Raw genomic sequence first — 24,786 nt, forward strand, 5'->3', positions numbered from 1 at the left:
ACACATATACAAAGTCGTGATCTTTCTAATCCCTCTTCCCCTCTCTCCATAAACCCAAGACCAGGTGTGGGACACTGTGTCTCTCAACTGACAATTATAATGCTTTTCTACCTGGTCCATTCCTGTGCTGTGACCTGATAGCTTCTCTACAAAGCACATCTGACCGTGTTGATTTCTGTAAAGCCTCTCCAAGGCACCTCAGAACCCTCAGGATACATAACACATATATACAGATATACACACACACATATACACACATAAAACCTGTCGCCATTGAGTCAATTCCAACTCATAGCAACCCTATGGAACAGAGTAGAACTGCCCCATAGAGTTTCCAAAGAGCAGCTGGTGGATTTGAACTGCTGACTTTTTGGTCAGCAGCTAAGCACTTAACCACTGCACCGCCAGGGCTCCTATACACACATACCCCTTGCCGTTGAGTCAATTTCGACCCATAGCGACCCTACAGGACAGAGTAGAACTGCCCCATAGGGTTTCCAAGGAGCGGCTGGTGGATTCAAACTGCTGACCTTTTGGTTTACCACCATAGCGCTTAACCACTGTGGCATCAGGGCTCCATGTAAATAAATACACGCACTCCTACAGACACACACATACATAGATTCGTATATACATACACACAGACATACACATGTACATGAACACACAGATGCATGAATACACGCACACAAACATACAAATACATACGGACCTACTCAGAGCACTCTGCCCCAGCTGCGGTAATCCGGCCCCTTCCTACCTCGCTAGCCTTGTCCCTGACAATCTTCTCTTGCTTGTGATACTGAACTACTGTCATGGCCTGCATACGTGAGCCTCTTTAATCTTCGGAGTAATAACACATATCAATGTGAATGCATTCTTCTGGCTTTAACAAACTGGTCAGCTCCTATTTTAGCCTTCGAAAGCTTGCAAAGAAAACATACGGCCACATGAAGACTTGTACGGGAAGGTTCACAGGGGCATTATTCATAGCAGCTAGAAGGTGGAAATAACCTAAATGTCCATCAGTGGATGAATGGATAGACAAAACACGGCGTCTCCTACAGTGGAACGCAACTCAGCACCGAGGAACAAACCGCTTCCGTAGCAACAAGAATGAGCCTCGGAAGCTTTACGCTAAGTGAGCGAAGTCAGACACATGAGACTATGTATTATGTGATTCCATTACATGAAATTTCCAGGAAAGGCAAAGCTATAGAGGCTGAAAGCTGACCAGTGGTGGTCTGGTGCTGGGGGTAGGACCAGTGATTGGCAGCAAATGGGCAGGAGGGAACCCTTCGGGGGTGATGGCAGCGTATTAAAACTGGATTGCGGCAAGAGTTGAGGCTCAAGTCCACGCAGAGGTGCCTAGGAAGAAAGGCCTGGTGATCGAGCACTGAAAACCCTGTGGAATACGATTCTACTCTGACACACATGGGGTCACCGTGAGTCAGGGTCGTCTCACCAGCAATGGGTTGGGGTGTTTCTTAAGTAGCAATTCAGGTGAGAAGCACTGACTCCTACCTCACTGTGAGTCACGGAGCAAGGGCAGTGGGTAGGAGGGGCTGAATCCAACCCCCTCCCGGTGGCCCAGGAGGACCCACCTTCACATCACCCCACGGACAGAGAAATGGGCCTGGAGCAAGCCAGTCAGCTCTCAGTGAGTCTCGTTATCCCCACGCCCCGTTGGGCGGTCAGCATCCCCGTTAGCTGTGCAGCTTTGCTAAGGTAGCTGGCGTCCTCACCACCGCTGCTGTACGGCAGCAGCCCACCCCCTGCCAGGAAGAGGGGAAACACCAAGTTCCCACGTGAGGTGCTGCTGAGGAAGGAAATCGCCCCTCCCCAGCTTCACCCCCTCGCCCACACTCCCTCTTCTAGACTCTTCCTACAAATACACCAGAGCCTCCCATCACACCTGCTTCTCCTGGAACTACTGAGGTCAGGTCCTCTCTCTCTTTCACTTCCCCACCTCAAAGAGGGGTAGGCCCTGGCTGTTCACCACCTGTTCACCTCTTAACCTCTTGCAGCCTGGTTTCATCCCAACAAGGTTATTAAAGTAGCTGAGGCCACCAATGACCTCCCGGTGACCACACCTAAGACCTGTCCTCAGTCTTCATCCTTTTTGACTTCTGAGCACCATTTCACACTATCGGCAACCCCCATCTTATTAAGTTCAATTCAGGATATCAAATCCTTACTTCATGCAAAGCACTCTAGTCCTTAACTTCTGCAATACTGCCTCCTGGTTTCCTTACCCTCTGATCATTGCCTACCATCTCCTCCCACTGACTTTATTCCCTTGAGCCCCACTATGAGTGTTCTCATTACTCTATCTCCAGTCTTGCTCTCACCACCACCTCTCTCAGTGGCCTTGTTCTTATGTAAAGATGACTCATATCCAAATCCCCAGCCCCATCAACTCTGGAAAAAGCTCCGGTCCCCCTTCCTGAGGGTTCTTCTTGATCCTTCTCTCTGGTTAGGCTATAATAGCTCAGGCCCCAAATGCCTGGCACCAAGGTCATTGTCTTTTCCCCACCCTACCCATCGCCTCTTTACTTCCCAGCTTCTCAGAATGCCATCTACATCTCCCATGGAACCAAATTTGAAACCCTGGGGTTCCTCAATGCCTTACTCTCCCTTGTTCTTCCCATCTAGTCAGTGGCCCATTTTTAGATTTTACAATTCTAATTGTTGTCATGCCATGAGGTAAACAGACATTAGTGGCTCCCCATTTATCTACTCAATAAACTTCAAACCCCTCAGCTTGGCATCCAAGGCCCTCTCAGACCTGCCTCCGGCCCATCCTTTCAGCTTTGTGTGCTAGTGCTCTACTCAGGGTACCTCCACTGCTTTCCTCATGCCAACTTCCCTTTCTGCAATTCTTTCTCTCCCCCAGCCCAGTCTGGCTCAAGAGTCAGCTCCTTCCATGGAAACATACAGAACCATTCACTTTATTGCTGAGAAGGCTGGATTGGCCAGTGCGTTTTGGATTTACATCTATGGTTGAACTTGAAGTTGAACTTCACACTCAGAACTGCAGGTCTTTTCCCTGCAGGGAAGACTTTGCCCCAGTAATGGGGAGAAGCATGCAGGCTCCTTGTGGGCAAGGCACTCTCTCCTAACAGGAGAGAGAGCAAGGGTGCCCAGGCCACTCTTTTGCAGGCTTTTTCTTATCTGATTTTCATGGATTGAATTGTGCCTCCTTAAAATATGTGTCAATTTGGCTAGGCCCTGATTCCCAGTATTATGTGATTGTCCATCATTTCGTGATCTGATTTTCCTATGTGTTTTAAATCCTACCTCTATGATATTAATGAGGCAGGACTCAATCTACAAGAGTAGGTTGTGTCTTAAGTCAATCTCTTTTCAGATACAAAAGATATAAAGATATAAAAGAGAGAAGCAAGCAGAGAGACATGGGGACTTCATGCCACCAAGAAAGTAGTGCCAGGAGCAGAGCCCATCTTTTGGATCTGCGATCCCTGTGCTGAGAAGCTCCTAGACCAGGGAAAGATTGATGACAAGGACCTTCCTCCAGAGCCGACAGAGAGAGAAAGCCATCCCCTGGAGCTGGCGCCCTGAATTTGGACTTCTAGCCTCCTAGGCTGTGAGAGAATAAACTTCCGTTTGATGAGGCCATCCACTCGTGGTATTTCTGTTATAGCAGCACTAGATGACTAAGACACTGATCAACCCGGTAAGACCCTCCTCCTTCCTTTGGAGAGAGGGAGGGGTTGAGAGCATGGAGGGAAAAACAGAAGCAACTCTTACCACTGTCGCCAAGGGGCTGGAGTTCCTATAGAACAGGCCAAGGCAAAATGCTGAGAGAGAGACCAGGATTCCTCTCACATTGCCATATGCTCGTTCTAAGGCAGGGAGCCAGAGCTCCACAGGCATGTCAGTCTCTATGGTTCTGGGTTCACAAACAGCTCCTTTGTGAGGGCCACGTTAGCTCTGTGTGTGTCATCAACAGCAGCATCCTTGACATGCAATCTTGGTCACCCTGAGCCATTTCTGTGCAGATATAATTATGACTTGAAGCCTTCCCTCCCGTTCTCAGCTGCATGCTCCTAGCACTTTCCAGAAGGAGGTGGTTAGCACAGGTGATTCCAGCACTGGCTGGCTTCAGCCCCAATTTCTAGTCCCACATCAGGAGGATCCAGTCTCAGATGGCAATGCAGGGCAAAAACCAAGAATGAGTTCTTGAATTTCTGCCCTGACCTCCACTCCTCTTAAAAAAGAAACTTTTTAAAGGATTAGGTATCCACTGGAGGTTGTTTGTTTGTTTGTTTGTTTTTAATTTCCAGGTAATAAGTTCATCAAGGACTTTTTTAGAGCTTTTCCTTTTAGTGCTCTCACTTCATGCCCCAGAAGTCTGGTTCTTCACCTGGATTCTCAAATTCTTTCTCCCCCAGATTGCAAACCTGGTCTCAGTGCGATTGCACTGCGTTTCCGTGGCTCTCTGGTGGAATTTCATGGTTCATGCTCACTCGACCTCCACCCCAACCCTGAGTCCAGCATTTAGGCATCCACAGTGAAAATGGATCCTCGTATAAATGGCATTAATCTGCGGTGCAGCAGGGCACTGCACTTTAGGCCCAGATTCCAAAGGGTGACTCCCTAAATGTTACCTTTAACTATGCTTTTATCAGCTGGAAGTGCAGGAAGGTCGACCCATTGTCAGAAATAAATCTTCTCATCAGACAGTAAAGCACGCACGCAGAGTCAGGAGGATAGTGCAAACAGTCCTCTGCTTTTCTCCAAGCCCCCCTTGCCTGCTGTCTGGGGATCCACCCTGCTGCTCCCTCAACCCCTCTCAGGCTTGAGGCCTCTCTTCTTCCCTCCCAGGGTCCAGCTGCTTCTCCGCATGGCCCTTAGCTCAAGCACTCAGGCAATAGATGCCATCCCATTTTGCCCTTCAAAAGGGGCTTCAGGACCTGCAATTCTTGCATTTAGGACAAGAGTACCAGCCTCAGAGCTACAATCCCCAGGAAGATAGACTTCCCACTCAGCAGTTCTCAGCCATCGCTATGCCTCGAAATCATGGAGGCAGCTTTTTAAGAATAAAGCTGCTTGGGATCCTCCCCAGGGACTTTGACTTGATGGGCTTGGGGCAGGATCCAGGCATCCCCTGGACTCCCCAGGTGATGCTGAATTACAACCAGGGTTGAGACCCACTGCCCTGATGTTGACCACCACTCATGGAGTCCTGAAATGCACTATTATTGCCAATGGAGTCTCTGTCACTTTTCTCCTTCTTACCTAACACCCTCTTCTACTCTCCTCGCTGGATATAGGGCCCCAGGACAGAGACAGGGGCCCACTAGGGGAAAGGCAGCTAGATGCATAATTAAGCACCCTTCCATTTCAGACAGCTGTATTGACCTGGAGCTGAGGGGCAGGAGTCAACATGGGAAGCTGGGATAGTTGCAGCCCATCTCTCAGTGGGAGACAGTAAGAAGTGCGAGGCAGTGTGGCAATGAGGATGGCAGGAAGGAGGTCACTACTGCCAGCACTTCCTCCCCCTGTGCCTCTTCCTCCATTAGAATCTGGTCAAAGAGACACCACTGGTTTAGGGATTTTCACCCAGCCAGAGAGCTGCTTCTCTTTGCCAGGCTTTTTGTAACTGGAAGATGGAGCTGGAAGATGAGGTCAGAACAAAAGGCCAAAGGAGCAAGTCTGGTAGCTAGACTTTCACTCCACTCCCCAAGGTGGCTCTGATTGTCCTTGATCCCAGGAGCTAAGGGCCCTCTGTTAGAAGGCACTCAGGCCAGCCGCCTTGCCAGGGGTCCCTGTGTCCTGGGAGAGAGGACACAGCTCAAGTCTGACTTCCTTAGGGCCAGTCAGGGGTCCTCGCCCATCCTCTCACTCACTTCTTTGGTCCCCAGCATCACAGCCTGGCTCTGGGATCCTACAAATGCAGTTTCTCCTCAGTTACCTGCTAATGGGCTCTGACCCCAGGGCTGTATGGAGAAGAGGTGCTCCTGTGGAAAGGACCTGTGTGTGAGACGTGTCTACTTCCATCTAGGGACCAAAGTTACACACAGATGCTGGGGGTGTGTTTCTTGGGGGTAATGGCAGCCTCTCAGAACTGTGGTGCTTTTCATTAGAACACTTCGTTATTCTAGTATTCCAAGTGATTCTCCCAAGAAGGCTCTGAGGTACATATTGGCTACATTCTACAGATAAGAAAATGAAAAAGTAAGCCGCTCTCCCAGCTAATGGTGGGACTAGAATGAGAGTCTGAGTTCCTGACTCCACCTCCACACCTCCCTTCATCTCTTCCCAGGAGCACTCTAATGAGGAAAAAAGAATGCCAACACTCAGCCCAGGAGGATGTTTTTCCAGGGGCACCTCTCGCCTGAGACACACACACACAGCCCTAACCCCAAAGCCCCAAGCCCTCTCCCACAAAACCTACCACGGCCAAAAACCAAAAAAAAAAAAAACAAAAAAAAAACCCACTGCCATTGACAGGAGACACAAATCTGGGTCTCTTTGTGAGGCTTCAGTCAATGGCAGAGGCCATTCTTCCCGCCCCCACCAGTGGGAGTGATCACTGTGGCTTCTGTAAACCCCCAGCCAGCTCAAGTGTCACCTCCGCTGGGAAGCCCTTCCTGCTTTCTAGCACCCTCCTCTGCTCCCACAGCCCTGCATTCATGCATGTCAACATACTGTATTTTTTTCCTCCACTTGTTTGTTTATAAGTCTGCCTCATCTACAGACTGTGAGGTCAGCTGAAATAAGATATTATCTTGGACATCCTCGTGACCCCTAAAAGACAGGCCAGAAATTACCCCCAAATCAAGCTCAGCTGGAGTCCCTGGCAGCTCTCCTGGAGCCTTGGCCCCGGACCTGGGCATCTCCCCAGAGAGTTCAGGATCTGGAAGCTTCCCAAAGGGGAGGATGAGGTGCCTCCAGTTCTGCCTTGTAGCCCCTGTCCATAGCAGACCATCCCACCCAAAAGCAGAAGTTCCCAAGCTGAGCCTGTTGGATCTCAGGACTAAGGGACAACATGGGGAGGCAAGACACCATCCCCCAGGGCCAGCCCGAGGGCCATCTCCTGCCAAAGATCAGGTAAATGGCCAGTTGAAGATGAAGGTAGAGGGTCCTGCTGAGCACTGTATAGGAACAGGGTACCAGCTGGTGCATGGTCAGGAGTCCACACAGATGGGGAGTCAGCTTCTGCCCAAGTGTCTGCCCAGACGTATTAGCGACTGAGCCACCAGAGAGGTCAAGGGCAGGCTCTGCTTCTAGGTAAAGATAAACCAGTTACCCTCGAGTCGATTCCAACTCATGGTACCCCCATGTGTGTCAGAGTAGAACTGAGCTTCATAGGGCTTCCAATGGCTGATTTTTCAGAAACAGATTGCCAGGCCTTTCTTTTGAGGTGCCTCTGCATGGACTTGAAGTGCCAACCTTTCAGGTAGCAGCTGAGCACATTATCCATTTGTACCACCCAGGAACTCGTAGGTGAGTATAGGGACTGGCTATTGGCAGAGCGATCTGTGCATAAAACATGCTCAATTCATACATATTGAATGAGCAAATGAATGAACCCCCATCCTCACCTATGGCCCAGGCTGGGTGCCCCTGGAAGGTCCCAGAACCCAGAGAAAGGAGACTCAACCCTTGTACTGCACAGAGGCCGCCTGCCTGCCACTGCGGCTTATTGGGAAATCAATAAGGGCCCCGCCTGGGCAGCCTGACAAGCTGTATACAGGCCTTCTGCAAACACAATCATCTCCTCAGTTATTAATGGGCCCCGCTCGCTGCCTCTTCATTAGTGCTCAAATATCAACAGAAAACCATTTACTTACCATAGGCTCCTGCTCGCACCGAGCAAATTTGGACAGGGCTAGTCAAACAGGCAGCTTGTTGTTAGGCTAATGACAGAGCCCAGTGTAAAGTTTAGCACAGCAGGAGCAGGCAGAGAGGGCAGCAGACTGTGCCTGCCTCCAGGGGCGGCCCAGCCTGAGCTAGGCAGGGGCAGGGTGCACTGCCAGGGAGAGTGGATGTCCTGGGCCCTAGGTCACACCTCCACACGTGTGGAGAGCCCCTCATGCTTTGTGTTCAGCCATTATCTCTTCAGATCTTCCCATCATCCCTGGGAACGAGGCCTGATCAGAATTGCAAGGCAATGTGGAGTAGAGACTAAGGATATGGGCTAGACAGAGCTGGGGTTCAAATCCCAGCCCTGGCTAGCTGTGTGACTACATGCCAATTATGTGGCCTAAGTGTCAGTTTTCAGGTCTGTAAAATGGCAGTTATAATCGCCCTTATCTCACTGAGGTGCTTTAAAGATGAAATGGGATGATGCACACCACATGGCAGGTGCTTGCTGCCTAGACTCCTCATTTGTAGATGGCAAAACTGAGGCTTGGAAGAAATTGAGACTGTTGCCCGAGAGTGTGTGCCCAGGAAGTGGCAGAGCCAGACTAGAACCCATGACTTCCAACCTCAGTCTCACAGCACTGTCCCACAACACCTTTCCACTGCTGTGTGCTATGGGTGCACCCCTCATGAGCCCAGCCTGCCCCAAGACCAGCATCCCACCCCTGGGTGGCCAGAGCTGCCCTGAGCCCTCAGCGTGCCCTAGCCCAGCATCTGACATACCCCTAGCAGGCCCCTCCCACCCCCTTCTTCACATGCTCTGGCATCTGTTCCCATATCTCTGATGGAATGCAGACTGAGGAGGGATTTTGGGGGCTCACCTTTTTCATCCTCACCCCCAGCCCTGGCCTCCTAGAAAGTATTGTCTCTTCCTGAGGGGTCTTCCCATAACAATCCGTCTGGGCCCTGGGTGGGAAGAATCTCTTAAGCCTGTGTCCCTCTGCCCAGTGGCCCAGGCTTGGGGAAGGTATCCTACCAATCACTGGTTCTCAGCCAGTCAGGCCATGTTGGTACATGGGCTCACCCATTTCATGTCCCCTACGGGAGTTTATGGGAGTCAGAAGCTTTCAAGCTGAGCCCAAGAGTCACCACAAAAACCAGCCTCTGGTGGCCGCATGATTTTGAGGAGCGGGCAGGGAATGGAAAATTGTATTATTGGAGCCTCATCTTTCACCTTTCTGCCAGGCCTCCCATCTTGTGCCTGCTGCAAACAGTTGCCAAGCAACTAGGGGGTAGCATGGCACCCCAGTGCTAGGCCCTGGGGATGCCAAGATGGTTGGAATGCAGGCCTTGCCTGTGAGAGGTTTGGGTCTTTTACAGGGGATCCACAAGCAAACATAACCACTGTGGCCAGAGCTAGGAGAGGCACAAAAGGGGCCCAGGAGCATAAGCAAAGGAGGACTTGGTTCTGTCTGGGGAGTCAGGGAAGGCTCCACAGAGCTTGAATATTCAAGCGCAGGCTGGAAGGATGAGAATGAATTTCCAGTCAAGGTGGAGGAGAGGGCCTTTCAGGCCATGAAAACGGCATGTGTGGACAGGCTGGTGTGAAATGACACAACACAATTGAAAAATAGCCATGCTGAGGAGAGGAAGAAGATGAAGCCAAAGAGGGAAAACAGGATCAGTTCTCGATGACCCTTATATCCATCCCACAGTATGGTGTCCTGGTGGTAACCAACAGATGTGGGAAGCTAACAGTGCTAATTCAGTCTCCATTTGAATGTTTCCCATGACAAGGAACTCACTCCCCTGCAAGCCAATCTGTTCTGTGTCACAGTTTCCTTAGGATTGAAACAATGCCCCTACTCCCCCAAAACCTAAAGCAGCCCTGGGACAGCACAACGAAACAAGTCATTAATTCACTCATTCTTCAGAGCATTTACTGAGTGCTGACTGTATGCCTGTAGTGGATAGACACAACCGAATAAGAAAGACCATCCCTGTGTCTATCAACAGAGAAATGTATAAACAAAATGTAGCATATCCATGCACTGGAAGATTACTCAGCCATAAAGAGAAATGAAGATCTGATACATGCTACCACGTGGGTAAACCTTGAAAATATCATGCTGAGTGAAATCAGTCAGTCACAAAAGGACAAATATTTGCATAATCTCACTTCCGTGAGACATCTAGACTAGACAAATGCATAGAGAGAGAAAGTAGATTGGTGCTTACCAGGGGCTGGGAGAAAAGGAGGAAATAGGGAGTTATTGCTTAAGGGGTACAAAGTTTTGTTTGGGATGTTGAAAAAGTTTTCCAAATAATAGCAGTATGGTTGCTTTAAAAAAAAAAAAAAAAGATGATCCCTGCTCTCAGGAGCTTTATTCTGGAGGGAGTGGGAAGGGCGACATACATATAAAGAATCACATCTGTAAGGTCATTTCCACTAGAGACAACTGCTACAAAGGAAAGGAGGTTTGTGCTATGACGCAAAGCACTCGTGGAGAGGTGGGGAGCTGTTTAGGCTAACTAAACTAACCATGCCATGAGCTGTGTAGCCTTATACATGCTCAGACACTCATGGGTGCCCACCAGCACACACAGGGGCACCCGCTCTTGTACACACCTGCTTGCTCCTCTCTTCAGTGCACACACTCACACACTCACACATCCTTCATGTGTGGCCTTGCTCTCCACACAAATGAATGTACTTGCAAGGCACACATGTTCTGGGGCCGGCCCGCAGACTTTCCATCCTCATAGCCACAAACACTCCTATTGTACAGAACACAGATGTGCGCTCTGCTTCCCTCCCGTGTCCTACTTTGCTCACCCATGCTTGCTGTGCTCACTAGTCCATCTGTTTTCCTAACCTCGCCTAATATGTGTGTCCACCCCAGGGTGACTGGTCTGTGTTTCTTCCCCAGGGAGAAAGAAATTCTGACGCCTGAGTTATCTGAATCTGTGGCACTGAAAGGTCTCCTGACCAGAAAGAACAAGAAAATGTCACTGGCTGATGGGAACAATTTGAATGCAAAATGCCACCTTCTAGTGACTGCACCTTTTACAGCAGCCGCTAGCAAAAAGATACTTGGCTCCTTCCCAGGAGCTAGACTCGAATCAAACAGGTTTGTGCTTCCTTCTGCCTCCCCTCTTCCCCCAGGATAGGATGCACAGTCCCTCCTCTGGCCCTTTGGGGTAGTCTTGGGTTCCAGCCCCAGCCCATGCTCCCTCCTGAGCAAATGGGAGAGTGAGTATGGGCGAGCACCCCTTGTCTAGCCCTCTTGGGGCCTTTGTCTCCATGGAGCTGGATTCCTCCATTCCCACGCAGTGATTGAATTGGGACTTGGGACTTTGGGTTAGGGGCCCTCTTTAGGGCTCTCTTAGCACCCAATCCCTGCCCTATCACTGCAACCGCTCCATATAAGAATCCCCTTTGCCTTCTCTAAGTTCGGATTCTAAGCTGCACAAGGGGGCAACGTGTCCATCTTATTCACCACTGTGTCCCTGGAGTCTAGCACAGGGCCTGGCACACTATAAGCAGTAAGTAATAGTTACTGAGTGAACAAAGAGGAATTGGATGAAGGAAGGACCTGCGCTCCCATTGCACAGGGCAAAGGAGAACATGTCTGCCTTTACCCAGACTGCTCTGTTCCAAAGGGGCCCCCAGAGTGCAACCAGTCCCTCTGTCTTCCCAAACCATCCCACCTGGTCATTCCCATCCTTAAGCATCTTCAGAGGCTGCCATCCCCCTGGGTGGGGAGCGTCGGCCTTTCACACACTGTCCCTCCCACCCCACCTCATGTCTCATCACTGCACCCCCACCCATGCAGGCTTCAGTCTAGCCTCATCGGGCTTGTTGTTTCCTGCCTTCTCCTCACACTGTCATGTATCTGTCCTTTCTCATGCTGAGCTCTCTGCCTGGAAGGCCCTTTCCCTTCCTCACCTTTTGAATCAAGTTTCTCTTTAAATTCGTATTCTGAGGACCCCTTCTGTGGCAGGCAGGATTCCAACAGAGCCTCCCAAGATTCCATGCCCCTGGTTATTCAAACACGAATCTAGGTACTACTGTAAAGGGGTTTTGCAGAGGTATTTTAAGTCCCAAGTCAGTTGAACTTAAGATACAGATATTATCTGGGTGGGCCTGACCTGATCACACGAGCCCTTTAAGAGCACAGTTTTCTCCCACTGGTAGAAGAAGGGATGTGAGAAAGACTCAAAGCAGCGAAGGAGTTGATATGCTGTTGCTGGCTTGATGATGGAAGGGACCATGTAGAAAGGACCTGGGGGTGGCCTCTAGGAGCTGAGAGCGACTCCCAGCCAACAGCCAGCAAGGAAATGAGGACTTTCCGTCCTACACGCACCAACAACCTGAATGAGCTTAGAATGGATTTTTTTCCCAGAGCTTCCAGACGAGATCTCAGCCTGGCCACGAGCTTGATTTTAGCCTTGTTATACTCTGAGCCACGTTGGACTTCTGACCTGTAGAACTTCGTGCTAAAAGGTGGTGCTTTCAACAGCTACAATTGTGGTGATTTGTTGTGCAGTAATCTCTGAAACCTTTACTGACCCCCTCTGTTGGAGATTAGGGCCTTGTCCTCCAGGCGTCCACAGCACGCCGTCCTCTGTTGAAGCACAGACTTAAGCATTAGGGTGTGTGCTCACGTCCAGGTGGCCAAGCAAGGTGTGGGAGTTCCTTGAGAGTGGGAATCAGAATGTATCCATCATTGGTTGCCCATCATGCCTATTACGGTAATAGTTAATAAAAATAACCGTTATCATTTATCCATTTGTTATAAACCCTTATCTCATACGAGCCTCACAAAAATTACCTATGTGGTAATATTCTTAACAAAATAATAATAACTGTAATTTACAGCATGCTGGCTCCTCTGTGGTGCAAATAGTTAACACGCCTGGCTGCTAACGAAAAGGTTGGCGGTTCATGTCCACCCAGAGGCACCTTGGAAGAAAGCCCTGGGGATGTATTTCCAAAAACTCAGCCATTGAAACCTCTATGGAGCACAGTTCTACTCTTGACACCTGTGGGGTCGCCATGAGTCAGAAATGATTCGATGGTAACTGGTAATCGTACACCATGCTAAGTGTTTTATATGCATTTGCTCATTTAAATCTCACAACCTTATGAGGTAAAAAAAGGATTATTATCTCATTTTACAGATGGTGAAGCAAATTCAGGGAATTAAAAATAATTTGCACAAGTTCAGACAGCTAGTAAATGGCAAAACCATGTTCTTAACTACTAGGGTGAGTTCCATCGAATCACTCTCCTTGGCACCAGGAGAACAAGGCTGTGTCGATAGGTTTTGTGGGCTTCACTCAAAGATTGTCATTGCTGGAAGAACCATTGACACTTCTCTTTGGAAAATGGGCAGAAGAAAGACCTGGTGTTCTACTGCTGTCAAGATTAGATTATAGCCAAGAAAACCGTATGGAGCAGCTCTACTCTGATCGTATGGGGTCACCATGAGTCTAAATCGACTTGATGGCAAATAACTACAACATCATTGGGGATGGGAGGAGGGCATTTCAGGGTGAAATCAGGGTCAGATGGACCCAGTAGTGTTGGGAGAACAGATGAGAATGTAACCAATCCAGGGGCTAAGAGCTGCCTCCAGGCCTCAAGCTGACCACTGTTCTGGTAAACACCCCTCTCCCCGAAACAAATAGAAAGCCTAGGAACATAATATCCTTGACACAAGAAACATAACATCCTTGAAGGCACCCAGATCCAAATGATGACATCTGGACATTTTGGGTTTGAGGGAAAGGGGGACTGCGTGACAAACCCACGTTAGCTCCTCTATATAATCTCTGGAGCTTGGAGCAGTAGCGTGGACATCTAACTGTCCTGCTGCTGCCCAAGGCCTGGTCTTGTATGTAAGTTTTCCCCATAATAAATCTTGGGCTGCTTATTCAACCTGGAGTGGTCTGCCTCTTTCTTCAGCCTGTCCCTACTTTCCCCCTCTTCGGCCCCGGGGCAACTCCCCCGCCCCCCTCTGCCACCTGGCAAGTGGGTGGGAAAATAAGGAGAAATAAGGATGGGGAAACCAGGAGAGGCCACTTGTGGGACCAGGATCTCCAAGCCTCAAGCTTCCTGCTTCAATCAGAGTAGCTCCTCTTTTAACCATTTTATATGCTAGAGTTCCAGATAAGACTTCATTTTAAAAGGGAGTTCCACTGCTCGAAACATAGTCTGAAAACCATTAATCTGTTCCAAGCCTTTTTTCTATAAACATGGTGAGACTAAGGCTTAGAAAGATGAAGCCACTTGCCTAAGCTCACGCAGCTTTTTTGTGGTCAAGCCAAGACTAGACCAGAGGTCTTTTTCATATCTCCATTTGGGTCACTGGGAAGATCTCATATTAGACAACCAAGACCTTTAAATTCTATGGGGTTCTATTGTTGGCCTTGAAGCTGCCCTGAGGCCAAGAAGATGGACAGGCAAAAAAAGACCCTGGGCAGGGAGAATAAGTACTAGCCTGGGAGTCAGTCCCAGTCTTTACAGGACTCTGCTTCTACTCAGTTATGTGACCTAAGTCAAGTCACTTGTCTCCCTTGGGCCTCAGTTCCCCTATCTACAAAATGAGGGTATCGCCATATTTTTTCCAACGTGAGCCTGTGATTCTGTGATCGTAGAAAGGCTGGCAGAGAAGTAACTCAGCCCCTTAAGCAGTGACTCAGCACTCCCTTCTAGCTCTTTCTCCCCACCTCCTGTGGCACCCCACCCCCACTAAAAAATGATGAGAGACATTAAAATACAAAGCAGCTTCAGACGGGAAAACTGGAGCAAAGGTGCAAAGACCGTGAGGCAGGAGGTGTCAGCGCCAGAGGAAGTAATTTAATAAGGGCCCGCCTGGAAATTATATCACCCCAAATAATATAATAAACCCTAATTTACTCACATTTATCTCCCAGAGTTTTTCTGGGGGAAGCATAATCTTGCCTGCTCTACAGTGATGGATTAGTGCAATGGAAACTCCACTGGGAAATAAAAAAAATACATCTTGTAGTTTTTGACGTGTTATTATTCAGTGTTATCTCGGATGCCTCATTCCAGGCCCATTACTCATGTTCGCTTTTTTTTTTTTTTCTGTTTTTCCCCCCTCCCCTTCTTAAACCTCAGAGCCAGAGGCAAGGCTGTAAGCACACAGCCTGAGTCTGCCTGAGCGCAGCCTGGTGTTAGCATTTTCCAGGTTGGACAAGGGGTGGTAGGAGAGAGCAGTGGTCCTTCAGGAGGATTCCCCAGGGAATGATGGACATTGCCTGTGGTCTGTGGTGAGGGGCCACCTCCTTTCACCCCCTTTGGTCTAGCCTGGAATCCTAGAGCCAAGCCCACTGTTCCCACTGGAGCCCCTCTGGCCCTGAAGTCTGGAGGGATATGGGAGTCCTCTTCTCTCTGCTGACCACCAGGGCTGGCCTCAAAATGCTTCAGTTGGGTTTCTACTAAGGGACCCAGGACAAGAAACTATCTCAAGCAAGAAAAACGATTTTATTGGCAGGATACGAAAATATCTCTTGGAACCTGAGCGTATGGTGTACAGCCAGGCCTCGAAAGGAAGTAGAGAGTCAAGAACCAAGGTTGTTTTCTATGTCTTCCTGGGACCTTGCTTTCATTCTCTCTGTGTCTCTACCTCTCTCTCTCTCTCTGCATCTATTTCTAGTGTTTCTGCCTAGAGACTGGCTTTCATTGCACATGGTACCAGATGGGCCACCCAGCTTCTTGGTTGTACGTGGTCTCCCAGGTCCAGCATCCAACTGACTGTGTCCCAACGCCCCATTTCCAGAAACAAGCCTCTGCATGGCCCAGGTCGAGCCAGGAATCCACCCCTGATCCAGGCAGCTCTGGAGTTGGGGTGAGGGGTGAGGCAAGGTTGAGATCAGGTAGCATCTTCACGGCTTCAGTGGTAGAGGGCAGTTCTCCAAGAAGGAGGTGTAGGCTGGGCAGGCACTCTAAGAGGTGGCTGCTGTTCCTGAACTTTGCTAAGGCTCAGTCTCCTTATCATAAAATGGGGATGGTGATAGAAATGAGATCATGGAAGCAAAAGCGCTTTGTAAAGAACATCGTGTGCTGTGTGGTTAGCCCTGCTCACACCCTCCTAATTCACGCTGGAAGGCCCTTCCCGCTCTTCCCCTCCAAGAAGAAGCAGACAGCCCCCTGGTCCTAAGCAAGGCCAGCCACAGAAGACAGCAAAGCCCAACACCTGCGTGGTTGATGCTGCTTCTCCAGCCTCCTGAAGGCTGCGTTCGAAAACCTGCTCTCCCCTGGAGAAGGAAGAAAAGGGTAAGGTCCATAGCATCCTGGGAGATGCCATGCATAATTGCTAATAAGCAGGTGTGACTGAGTCTTAACAATAATTAAAGTTACCAACTGAGAACTTGTCCATTTCAGGGTCTAATGGCTTTTCAGCACGTTAAACATTAAAGGGGTAATCACCTCGCACGCACCGAAGCCCACACTGCAGCCCCGTGTCTTGCCTGCTGATGGCAGGGAACGGCAGGCAGAGCTCCACGCAGAACCTGGGGGGTCTCTTCCCTTACTACAGGGTTCTGGGCCTCAAGCCCCATCAGACCACCTCCTGCAAGCCCTGGTGCTGCCTGAAGGAAATGGCCTCAGCCCAGAAGGGATACCCCCACAAGGGCCTCCCTTACGTCTGCAGGGGCTGAGCCTCTGGGTCTGACAGAGGTGACCCTCCCAGGTAGTCCCCTTGTCACCCCTCCTCCACTGACAGTCCTCTAAGGAAGGGCCTGTCACTGCCCCTCATCGTTGCCTGCCTCGTAGACCTCTTCCCTCACAGAGCAGGAGAGGTCCTAGACGGGCAGCGTAAACAGTCTTCTCTAACTCTGTGTACTGTGTTAGGCCATTCATATGTTTCCTGTCTTACCGCTCACAATTTGTGGAGTAGGCAGATTTTGTTTTCCCTGTTCTCCAGCTGAGGAAATACAGGCTTGGAAAAGCCAACTAATTTGCTCAAGATCACACAGCTATGAGAAGAGGTATCAATATTCCAACACCTGTGCTCTTTGCAGAAACCTTCCCAAATGCATTGACCTAACACCCATTGGCCTGACTCTCCATTTAACCTGGGGAAGTGGGTCTAGACCCTAGGAGCAAGGGATGCTGGGACTGCTAGCTTTATCTCAGGGGCAGCAGAAGTGGTTCCTGACCTAGAATTAAGTTCACAAGTCATAGCTCAGCTCCTATTAACAGTATCACTTCGTGTAAGTTGTCTAACTCACCCTGTACCTCTATCTTCTCACCTGAGAAATGGAAAGAACGTTTTCTCCTTCACAGGATTGTTCAAACCAAAAAAACCAGACCTGTTGCCATCAATTCTGACTCATGGCGACCTCGTGCGTTAGGAGGCATCACAAGTCTTAGCAAGCTGGAAATCATCATTACTACCATCATCACCATCGTCATTCTTCACCTTTGGATGCGGCCCTGTGATAACCAGCTGACACTGTGTGTGATAAACATGCAGGTAGGCACTTACCACGTCTCTGCGGGCATTAGTGATATGTATATGCATGTACACTCCTCCCTCTTATGGCATCTGCTTGGACGTGTGTGTCTTTGTGTGACCCCCCCTTGTCGGTAGTTTCCATCCCACCCCAACCGCCAGCATAGGTGCCTGCCAGAGGCAAAATCATGAGGCTTATCTTCAGTGGGCCCTCCTCACCCACTCCTGGCCCTGCCATGCTTCTCCCCAGATGCCACAGGGCCCCCGACTCTGGCACATCCCAGCCCACTCTCCCTGGGCCGTGGCCCTTGCTCCAGACCTTTCCAATCATCTCCCTCCATCCAAATGTACCTGACCTGCGGTACATCCTCTCAGTTAGTATATTTGCATGTCACAGGGCCTTTCAAGCTTGTCTCCGGCTGTCCTAGGTAATATCTCCAAGGTTTAAGGAGATGGGGACAAAATGGCCTACAGCCCTTCAGAAGAACATTTTTTAACCTGCTTTGCTTGAGGAGATTTGTCTCCCAACACAACAGTCAGAGCCCAGCCCAGTGGTCTGTGAGCTTGGGTTCATTATATCCCAAATTACATCATCTTAGTATCGATTCCATGGGTCCCTGGATTCTGGAAAGGTACTTTATGGCCCTGGCCCCTGGAATCCATCTCCTTATCTGAGTCTTAGAGCCCTGGTGGCACAGTGGTTAAGTGCTCAGCTGCTAAGTGAAAGATCAGTGGTTTGAACCCACCAGAAAAGACTTGGTAATCTGCTCCAGTAGACATAACAGCAGAGGAAACCCTAACGGGCAGTTCTGCCCAGTCAAAAAGGATCGCTATGAGTAGGAATCAACTTCACAGGACACAATACAACATTTGAGTCCTGGACCCTGACCAGCTCTGTCCAAGGTGCTGATGTTTTTCTTGTTTGCCAGAATGCCTTTGTGGGTAACCAATGCCCCCTCAGGCAAAAGGGCCCGTGGACACAGTCCTCTCAGTGAATGGACTAAGGTTGTGGGAAAGGCACAATCTATGTTTCTTTAGGCAAACCTCCATTTTTCCCTTTGTGAAATGGAGGCTAAGAATAATGATCCACAGGCTATTGTGGAAATTAAATGTGATAACATAGTGAAACACAGGGCATTGTTGTGTGCCATCGAGTGGACTCTAACTCACAGAAACCCTGTAGAACAGAGTACAACTGCCCCATAGGTTTTCCAAGGCTGTAATCTTTACAGAGGAGCCCTGGTAGCACAGTGGTTAAGAGCTACAGTTGCAAACCAAAAGGCTGACCGTTTGAATCAACTAGCCGCTCCTTGGAAACCCTATGCGGTAATTCTACTCTGCCTTATAGGGTCTGTGAGTCAGAATCGTCTCAATGGCAACAGGTTTAGTTTGGTGTTTGGTAATCTTTACAGGAGCAGATTGCCAGGTCTTTTCTCCCACAGAGCCGCTGGGTGGGTTCCTGTCAGTTAGCAGTCATTGCACCACCAGGGCTCCTTGAAGTACAGTGCAGAGACATCCCTTTTCTTCTAGAAAATTAGTAACCTGTATGTTGTTGTTGTTGTTAGGTGCCACGGAGTCAGTTTTGACTCAAAGCAACCCTGTGTACAATAGAACTAAATACTGCCTGGGCCTGCGTAATCCTCAGAGTTGTTTCTATGTTTGAACCCATTGCTGCAGCCACTATGTCAAACTACCTCGTTGAAAGTCTTCCTTTTTTTCGCTGAGCCTCTACTTTATCAAGCAAGATGTCCTTCTCCAGGGCCTGGTCCTTCCTAATAACATGTCCAAAGTATGTGAGACAAAGCCTCACCATCCTTGCTTCTAAGGAGCATTCTGGCTGTACTTTTTCCAAGACAGATTTGTTCATTCTTCTGGCAGTCCATGATATATTCAATATTCTTCACCAACCATATAATTCAAAGTCATCAATTCTACTTTGGTCTTCCTTCTTCATTGTCTATCTTTTGCATGCATATCAACACCCTAAAATCAATCTCTCAGATCTCAACAAGAACAATGCCACCTCCTCTGTGAAGCCTTTCCTGGCACCTTCCCCATTATCAGAAAATTAATCAGTAGCTTTCTCCAAGGATTCCCACAATAGTCTGCATGCACCTCTCCTTCCAGCACTAACTTATCACACTGCATTATGTTTATCCATGTGCCCTGTGGCCTTCTGCCCTAGGCTTCAAGGTCCTCAAGGGGGGAGGGGGAGGGGAGCAGTGCCTAATTCCTCTGTGTGTCTATGCTGCAAAGTGCATGGACAGTGCATGAACTCGTGAGTCCGCTCCCACAGAGAACAGTGTGCTTTTTGTGTGTGGAGTTCCACATTCATCCCCAGCCCCTATCTGCCCCACTCAGCTCACCTGCCCCTGCCTGGCCCATCCTCTCTCTGCTGGCCGCTCATCTCCTAGCCTCGAAGGCTTAGCCTACTCCACTTGCTTACAATAAATTTCTCCATACCACTGTTTCTTCCATCACAAAATGAGATTAATAACAACCTCCTCTTGGGGTTTTTTGACGATGGAATTTTTTAGTTCATAAATAGCATCCACCATGTAGTAGGTATGGCTCCCCTCTTGACACTCGCTGCCATTTCTCCTCAATCCTGTTCCTCCCCCAATGTCCAGACCCCTCATTTCCTTCCCCTGGGCACTCTGCCTTCTCTGGGTCATGCTGGGCTGGATCCCCCTGGAAAAGCCCCTGGCCAGGCCTCTGCCACTAGCCCCTCATCTTCCCCTGAAAGAGGCTGAAACTTTGAAAAGGGGTGCCTAGGATTACACTGACTTCTGTGCAGCAAGTGACGTATTGGAAAGCTGGCGCCAGGGCAGCCTGCCTTCTGGTCTCGGGGAGGCGGAGGGGCTCCAATTGTCTGGCGTTACCACCCCTCCCCTTCCCAGCAAGCTTTCCCCTCAACTAAGCAATGTCCCATTCAGCCTCACCCGCCTCTGCTCTGCTTCCCTCTGACACTGTCACTGCTTCTCCTGCCCAGAGAACCCCCAACCAGTCCACCCCTAGACCCTGAGCACCCTCAGCTCTCCCCAGTCTCTGGCCTCCAGCCCTTCCTTCCCCATTGCCTCCTTCTGTCTCTCTCATAGGGGCTCTGGTGGCACAGTAGTTAAATGTTTGGCTGCTAACCAAAAGGTTGGCAGTTCGAATCCACCAGCCACTCCTCGGAAACCCTGTGGGACAGTTATACTCTGTCCTATGGGGTCACTATGAGTCAGAATCTACTCAACAGCAATGGGTTTCATGGGGTCTCTCTCTGCAAAATCCCAGTCTTGCACCTAATGCAGAAATGGAATTATCTACACGGATTTGAAAAGACAAATGTGTAGGAAGCCAAATGGCACAAAGCGCTCCTCTTCCCCTTTGATAAATTCTGTGCCTGATCCAGCAGTCTTTCAAGTAGGTATATTACACTGTAACGGGGTGTTTGTGGCAGGGGTGGGGAGGTGAGGAGCTACTGCGGGGAGACGATAAGCTCTGTCAGCGCAAGTTGGAGCTGTCCTACCCTCAAGAGGTCACACTGCTTGCCTCAGTCTCCTGCCACCCAAAACGTGACAGCTTGTAACATCTTTTTTCTCTTCATTATCTCATCTGCTCTTATCAGGACACTGCAAAGTATCTATCACCATCCCTATTTTATTAATAATAGGCTTAGAGAGGCCGTGACTTACCCAAGGTCACACAGCAGAGCCTAGGTTTGATGCTAGGCGTTAAGAGTACTCGCCATCACTCCCAAGCTCCCAGGTGCCCCATCATACAGGATGCAAAAGTCCCCAGGGAGCAGGGAGAGCAGAGAGCTCTGCAACAGAGCCATCCTTTGGGATGCATAATTGAGAGCTTAGACAGGGTGCCCCATGAGACTTGAGATAACAGACGTCTCTTCTGTAGAACGTGCAGGCAACAAGGCACTGGTATCCACAACGAGGGTGTCCTTGGTTTCCCAGACTCCAGGACTAGGAAGGTCAGCTGGTGGAAGGACTGCATACAAGCTGCATGGTGCAGTAGACGGTATTAGTACAACAGAAATTTTGTTTTTTTTAATGGAGTTTGCCTAGGTCTTTTCTAGTAAGGCCTCTACTGCACAGAAAATGATCCCTTGGAAGCAGGAGGCTGGGCTAGAGGAGGTAACAGTGCTGGTTCTTGGTCTTCCACATCCTTAAATCATTTCATCGTATACCCCTACACATACCCCACCCTCAGGCTCTAGCTCCGACTCCCTCTTGGGAGTAAGGAGTGGCCCAAGAGGTGTGGTTGTTAAATTCTTTCACTGGTACCCCAGGGACCAGGTAAGAGGGTTTTGAAAATGAGACTTTTGCTATAACCTACGCTCACCACTGCTCCCAAACCAAAATGACATTGGGCTGCAGAAGTGCCCCCTCAACTTCTCTATTGTGACCCTTTCCCTCAGACCCAGAATGGAGGGAATGAGCCCTTGCCCCCCATTCCACCTCCTCCAACCTTCACGGGCTCAGTTGGTTTGCCCCTAAGTGATGTAAAGTGAAAGATGCTTCTGGGTCTTTATTCCAGAGGTAGGAGGGGCAGAATCACACACACGGGCCCAGGGCTAGGTCTTGATTGGATCCTGCACCCTAAATTCAGAATTCTACAAAGCTTAAACTGAAAAAAACCTGGAAAACCATCCAGACCAACCCTCTCATGTTACAGATAGGGAAATCAAGACTCAAGAGTTGAGCAGTGACTTCCCCAGGGTCGCTCAGTGCAACCATTAAATATCTGAGAAGGGGACTCTGGCCTCCCAGCATCCAGTTCTGGGCCCTTGCCACAACAGCTTCTGATGGAGCAAACAGCTGAGTTCTGGGGGAGGTAAATCCGCTGGAGAACTGGGAGAAACTCAGGAAGATTGAGAAAGGCTCATATGGGCATTATTTGGTTGAGATATTTTAAGTACTCTTTAATACATATTTCTTCCAACATTGCAAGGACATTTTATATTTAAATTTGTTATTAATTATTAAACATCTATTGCATACAAGGTGCTATTCCAGGTATCACGGATGATTTAAAAAAAAGTTGCCATCAAGTCAATTCCAACTCATAGAGACCCTATAGGACACAGTAGAACTGCCCCACAGGGTTTCCAAGGAGCAGCTGGTGGATTTGAATTGCCAACATTTCGCTTAACAGCCATTGCCAACATTTTGGCTGTAGCTCTGACATTGCTCATCCTCATGACGTTCACTCCCTAGATGTACATTTATTCATTCAACAAATATTTAATGAGATTCCACAATGTAGTAGGCCCAGCGCATTATACTAGGGATCCTGAGGTAGTCAGTATGGATAAGGTCCCTGTCCTCTTGGAGATTACATTCCAGTGGACAATCATAGCTCATTAAGCATTTGTTATGTGCTAGAAAGAATCCCTGGGTGGTGCAAACAATTAACGTACTAGGTTGCTAAACAAAAGGTTGGCAGTTCAAGTCGACTCAGAGGCACCTAGTTTGTTGGTTGGTTGGTCGGATGTGCTGGAAATTCTGCTAAGTGCTTTACCTGTATTACCTGCACAAGAGGCCAGTGAATGGTCATTTTACAGATAAGGAAGCTGAGATCCAGAAAAATTAAGGAAATTGCCCAAGTTCAGTTAACACTTAGCTGCGCTGGAATTTGAACTTGGCATATTGAGGACTTGAAGCACTTACTGATGAAGATCAAAGACTACAGCCTTCAGTATGGATTACACCTCAACATAAAGAAAACAAAAATCCTCACACTGGACCAACAAGCAACATCATGATAAATGGAGAAAAGATTGAAGTTGTCAAGGATTTCGCTTTAACCTGGATCCACAGTCAATGCCCATGCAAGCAGCAGTCAAGAAGTTAAATGGCATATTGCATTGGGAAAATCTGCTGCAAAAGACTTCCTTTTTTGTTGTTGTTGTTCGTTAAGTGAGTGTTTACAGAGCAAATAAGTTTCCCATTCAATAGTTTGTACATGAAGTATTCCATGACCTTGGTTTCATTTCCCATCATGGATCAGCACTCTCCCCATTTCCATTCTAGTTGCCTATTTCCTTTCATGCTGATTTTCTACCCCTTCCTGCCTCCTCGTCTTACATTCTGGTGGACAATCATAGCTCATTAAGCATTTGCTAGGTGCTGGCAAGAGTCCCCGGGGGGTGAAATTGTGTATTGCCTTTCCCTTCACCAGTGTTAACTCGTGTCTTCTATCTAGTCACTAATTTTCCGTCTCTCCATCCCCCGACCCCCCGCCAATCCCTGTTAACCCTCAAAGAATTTTTTTTCTGTGTGTAAACCTTTTTTTTTTTTAATAATAGTGGTCTCATATAATATTTGTCCTTTTGTGACTGACTTGATTAACTCAGAATAATGTCCTCCAAATTCATCCATGTTGTAAGATGTTTTGCAGATTCGTCATTGTTTTTTATCATTCCTTTGTGTGTATTACCACAGTTTGTTTATCTATTCATTCATTGATAGACACTTGGGTTGTTTCCATTTTTTTGCTATTGTGAATAATGTTGCAATGAACATGGGTGTGCATATGTCTATGTGTGTCACAGCTCTTATTTCTTTAGGGTATACACCTAGGAGTATGCTCTCTGGGTCATACAGTATTTCTATTTCTAGTTTTTTAAGGAACTGCCATACTGTTTGCCATAGTGGTTGTATCATTTTACATTTCGCATTCCCACTAGCAGTGTATAAGAGTTCCAATCTCCCTAGAACCTATCCAACATTTGTCATTTTCTGTTTGTTTTTTTTTTTTTTTGATTAGTGCCAGTAGTGTCAGAGTGAGGTGGTATCTCACTGTAGTTTTGATTTGCATCTCTCTAACGGCTAATGATTGCGAGCATTTCTTCATGTGTTTGTTAGCCACCTAAATGTCTTCTTTGGTGATGTGTCTGTTCATATCCTTTGCCCATTTTTTAATTGGGCTATTTGTCTTTTTGTTGTTGAGATGTTGATGTAGCTATAAATTTTAGAGATTAGACCTTGGTCAGATATCTCATAGCCAAAAAATTTTTCCCAGTCTGTAGGTTCTCTTTTGGGAGATGTCTTTTGAGAAGCATAAGTGTTTAATTATTCGGAGGTCCCATTTATCTAGTTCATCTTCTGCCGTTTGTGTATTTTTAGTTATGTTTGTTATTTTATTTATGCCATATACTAGAGCCCCTAGAGCTATCCCTATTTTTTCTTCTATCATCTTTATAATTTTGTTTTTATATTTAAGTCTTTGATTCATTTTTAGTTAGTTTTTATGTATAGTGTGAGGTATGAGTCCTGTTTCACTTTTTCACAAATGGATATCCAGTTTTGCCAGCACCCTTTGTTAAAGAGACTATCTCCTCGCCACTTAATGGAGTTTGGCCCTTTGTCAAAGATCAGCTGTCTGTAGGTGGATGGACTTACATCTGGGTTCTCAATTCTGTTCCATTGGTCCATGTATCTGGCATTGTACCAGTACCAGGCTG

The sequence above is a fragment of the Elephas maximus genome, chromosome 17, assembly GCF_024166365.1.
Source record: "Elephas maximus indicus isolate mEleMax1 chromosome 17, mEleMax1 primary haplotype, whole genome shotgun sequence".
In the NCBI taxonomy this organism is placed as follows: Eukaryota; Metazoa; Chordata; class Mammalia; order Proboscidea; family Elephantidae; genus Elephas; species Elephas maximus.